The 5,149-nt window shown below is 47.7% G+C and overlaps 1 pseudogene; it reads left to right on the forward strand.

The window, feature by feature from the left end:
- The first annotated feature begins 1,760 nt into the window (after positions 1–1,760).
- On the forward strand, positions 1,761–4,199 carry LOC133540899 (uncharacterized protein K02A2.6-like; annotated as a pseudogene).
- The last annotated feature ends 950 nt before the right edge of the window (positions 4,200–5,149 follow it).

The raw sequence follows: 5,149 nt of genomic DNA on the forward strand, positions 1-5,149 counted from the left end.
CGGCGATAACGTTCAGGAGCCTGGGACGCCACATTTCAGAAGAGGGGGAGGACAAAATAGGGGAAGGGGAGGCCCACGGGGTGGAGGAAGGAGAGGGTTTTCCGGGGGAAGGCCTCAAGGAGGAAACCAAGGCTGTTTCCTGTGTGGGGACTCCTCCCATTGGGTGAGGGAGTGCCCATATAACCCTGCACAAGGAGGGTTTCCACAGAGAGGAGGAGTTCAGAACCGGGGAGGAACACACCCTCCTCAGTCTCAAGGGAGAGGACCCGCACCACAGTTCCCCTTGTGGCAAGACACTGAGTGACACGCCCCACAGAGAAGCCCTGGACAGCACCTTACGGCAGAACCGGTGCTGTCAGTGACAGTAAATCAGGACTTGCTGCCTTTCTTAGTGGATACTGGTGCTACCGACCACTATCAAGACTGTGGAAAAGAAGCTGCTTTCATCAGAAGTCATAACAGTCATGGGTTTCTCTGGGGTTGCTGCCTTACACCAAGCCTCTCACAACAAGGCTTGGCAATCAGACTGTGTTGCATCCTTTCATCTACTCCCCTGAAGTACCTTCCAACCTGCTGGGGAGAGACCTCCTGACTCGATTGGGGGCTACTATTCTCTGCTCGCCTGACGGACTAACAGTCTCATTCCCTGATGGAACATCTCTACCCTGCGCCAGTATTGAGTCTTCACATTCAAGCCAATACATGATTCAGCCAGTTGCAGACAGATCGGCTGACATCTACTGGGGTCTCCTACGCAGTGAAACTAGTGATAAAGGTGGAATCCTGTCGGCTTACCTTACTTGGAAACCCTGGATCTCCCAAATACACCCCTATGTGGTCCCTCCTGACCCTCCTCATATGACATTGTTTTATGATAGAGAGGATACACAGTGGTATGAGGAACAGTTTAGCAGGGACATAGAGGGAACTAATTGTGCTCTTTCCACTAATAACATTTATGTGGCTCCCATAGGTGTAGCGGCAGAAGTTTCTCTCACCCCAGAACAACTACAGTGGTACATGATGAGTGACGAGGCTTCCCCCCATGTGTCTTTAGCCTTACATCCAGAGCACCAAGCCAAAGAGCTGGGTTCTATAGTTAAAACAGCACAACTGCAAACTGATTGGCAGAGGGTTGGCTCTTCGTTGTGGTATTCACCCGCAACTCAAATCTACAAAATATAGGTTTCTTGCACTGACCACGCTCTCCTTCAACACGCTCAAATCTCCCGCCCCCATGGCCGAGAGAAAACAGATCACCCCGAAGCAGCATTGTTGTTAGATTCACTGCCTGACTCACTATGGTCCACTGGGCCCACGGATGTTGGCCTAGTCGACTGCCCCCCAGTTGCTTTCAAGCTGAAAAATAACAACCCAGTGTGGGTTCCCCAATACCCAAGTAAAAAAGACGCCGAAATCGGCATTGCAGATACCATTGAAGGTCTATTTGAAAAGGGGGTGTTGGTAGAAACATCCTCGGAATGGAACACTCCCATATGGCCCATTGAAAAGAAGGGCACTGGTAAATATCGCATGGTTCATAACCTTAGGGCCATTAACTCTGCGTTATGCACGCAAACCATCCCAGTTCCCAACCTTTACGTTGCGTTGACTAATCTTGATCCTCGCCACCAATGGTTCACCTGTATCGACCTCGCTAATGCATTTTCCGGCCTACCACTAGCCGACGAATGTAGAAACATTTTTGCCTTCACCTACCGAGGGGTCCAACTGACCTATTCTCGTCTTCCTCAGGGATTTGCTCTATCCCCTGGCCTACTTAATCAGGTATTAAAGGATGTTTTGACGGATTGTGCTACCACCTGGAATAAAAAACATAGCACTAACTGAGGCGCACGGAGTGGGACATGTCGGGGCTGCACAGATGCAGAGAAACCTCGAAAATTGGTGGGACCCATTTTTGAAAGATATGTGTAAATATCATGTACATACTTGCCCTGAATGCACCATGTATAATGCACGACCAACAGTCAGACCGCATCCTGGACGTTTCCCTCTCGAGACGAAAACAGGGAAAGAAATCATCGTTGATTACACAGATATGGTGAATTCAGTAAAAGGGTACAGGTATATGTTGGTATGTGTGGATGCGTATTCAGGTTGGCCAGAGGTACTCCCTACAAAAAGGGAAGACAGTAAGACAGTGGTGAAGTTTTTGGTAAACCAGTATATCCCCAGACATGGTTTTCCTGAGAAAATCCGATCAGATAATGGTACACATTTCAAAAACCATGATCTGCAAAAGGTTGAAGAAATGCTGGGGTTGAAACACAGGTTTGGTTCGGTCTACCACCCACAATCCCAAGGAAAGGTTGAAAGAATGAACCAAACACTCAAATCTAAATAGGCAAAAATCTGTGCACAGACCAAAATGAATTGGCTAGATGCGCTACCCCTTGCCCTCATGTCTGTTCGAAGCTCAAAAACCAAAGCACGGCCTTTACTCCCTTTGAGCTGACCACAGGCAGGAGGTTTCCAGGGCCCCAGTCCAAGCTTATTGGAATCAAAGGTGATGATCAGTCATTAACCCACACGCAGTATTTCCATGCTTTACAAGCCCTTGTTGCAGAGTATGCCAAGCAGGTGGGGGAGAGAAACAAGGAAGACACAGCGACTCCACCAAGCACAGAGTGGGTCCTACTGAAGGTGCTCAAGCGAAAGTGGACCGAACCCAGGTGGACGGGTCCATATCGAGTGACTGAACGCACCTCGCATGCTGTTCGGCTGAACGGCAAGGGAGACACGTGGTTCCACTGGAGCCAGTGTGCAGCGTCGGACGCCCCTGCACGCACGTTGAGAGGGACACGTACCGAGTTACGTGAACAACAACAATGGGAGAAGACCACCAATCAACAAGGGGCAGAATAATCCCCTGGTGGCATCAGGGTGAGGTAGTCTACCCAAAATCCCTGTGGGAGGAGGTGAAATAGCGCTCCTCTCCTACACGTGGTGTGCCAAACCACCAACCAGATTCGTCGAGAGACCAAGAAGATCATGACAACCATCGACCTCCTTATTCTCTGTTGGTTCGGGGCACTCATGGTCTTTCTTTGGGCCCTGATACATCTGTCCATCACGGGTACAACTCAAGTTTAAGGTGCCACTAAGTATTAGTACTTAGTCGAATTTTCACATAGTATACGATGTTTTGATTTGTGATCTCTTTAATAGAGATCAAAAGGGGGATTAATGAGTGTACAAAGCCTCATGTCTGAGAGTTCAGAGTTGTCTGAGAGTTCAGAGTGGACCAAACATACAGGAAACGTCCTGACCTCAATTTGGCTCAGTGTGCCAAACACTGCACCTACAGGAAACAGATGTTTGAGCAATAACGAACTTAACAGGAAACCAAGCAAACACTGCACATACAGGAAACAGATGCTTGAGCAACAACCAATTTAACAGGAAACCAAGAGTGGTTCCTAGACACGAGACACATAGCAACTGACGTCAGTCAGTAGACTGACCAATCAGATAACTACTGGCACAGGGTATATAAGCTGCTGTACAACAAACTCTCAGACAGATCGCTTTGGGTTTTCCTGGTACTACTGTTCAAGTGTACTATACGATCTCCGCTCTCTGCAGACTGCGTTAAATAAAATACTTCTACACGACTCAACTCCTGCCTCCTCGAATTGTTTTCCTGCTCCCGGCCCGGGTGAGACGGCACTGAAAGTGCGTCTCAACAACTGCTAAGGACAGGAAGGCACTCCAGCGAGTGATTAGAACTGCTCAGTACAAATAAGGAGCAGCCTTCCCCTCACTACAGGAAATGTACCCTACCAGGGCCACCAGGAGAGCACACAACATCATTAAGTACAGTACACACCCCCAGCACAGTCTCTTCAACCTCCTACCATCAGGCAGACGATACAGGAGCCTGAAATCCAGGAATACGAGACTGACAAACAGTTTCTACCCACAGGCCATCAGGCTTGTGGATGCTAACTTGTGAATGCTAGCTCCCCCCGCCCCCGTTTTTTACTTTTGTCTTTTGTCAAGGTAGCTGTCAAAGACAGCTACCTTGACCACACCCGAACTGTGAAACATCACTGTAGACACTTTTCACCTTTGGTCACTAAAGACACTTTTAACTGCTGCTGTGAACCAAGGTCACTTTCATATTTATACTGTTGACTGTCAATCAGAATGTGCAATAATGTTATGTTACTTACTGTGCCTTGTATATACATTTTTATTTTATGTTTATTTTTAGTTAAGTACCTTGTGACTTGTTGAAGGGTGGACTAGCAAAGTAAGATTTTCATTGTACGGCAAACTGTCTGTTTAACTGTTCATATGACAATAAACAATCTTGAATCTTGAATTTTTGTCTGTTTTGAAGTGTTTCTGCCACACCAGACCAGGATGCCATAAGTCAGGACACTTTAGACAGATGTTGTGACAGGCTGTACCTCCTGAACACCGTGAGGAAGTACAATTTCTGCCGTGTCTTCTTAACCAGGCAGTTAGCGCTCTTCCCCCAAGTAATGTCCTATGAAATATTTGTGCCCAGAAATTTTAATGTTGACACCCTCTCTATACCTTCCCTGTATATCTTCAGGGGCGGGTGGTCGCTCTTTTTCCTCCTGAAGTCTATTATTATCCCCTTGTCTTCCTGGTGTTTAGGCATTTACTGTACACTACAGCCTGTGGACCTCCCCCCTGTATACTGTCAGGCCCATTGGTGCTGTATCATCTTCAAATGTAATGGTGGCGTTGGTGCTGTGTCGGCATGCAGTTATGTGTGTACAGTGAGTAAAGGAAAGGGCTGAGGACACAGCCCTGTGGGGCGCCGGTACTCAGAGACATGGAGGAGGAGTGGTGGGAGCCCATCCTGACTGACTGTCGTCGGTTGGTTAAAAAGTCCTGTATTCATATGCATGTTATGGTACAGGCTGAGGTCAGACATTTTGTTAAACAGTCTGCTTGGGAGAATGGTATTAAAAGCAGAACTGTAATCTACAAACAGCAACCTTGCATATGTACCTGTTTTTGTCCAGGTGGAGCAGTGCTGTGTGGAGGGGGATGGAGATAGCGTCATTTTTCGAATTGTTGGTTCTGTAAGTGTACTGATGAGGGTCCAGAGTGGGTGGAAGAGCAGCCTTGATGTGTTTTACCACAA

Source organism: Nerophis ophidion, linkage group LG02 (assembly GCF_033978795.1).
Source record: "Nerophis ophidion isolate RoL-2023_Sa linkage group LG02, RoL_Noph_v1.0, whole genome shotgun sequence".
NCBI lineage: Eukaryota > Metazoa > Chordata > Actinopteri > Syngnathiformes > Syngnathidae > Nerophis > Nerophis ophidion.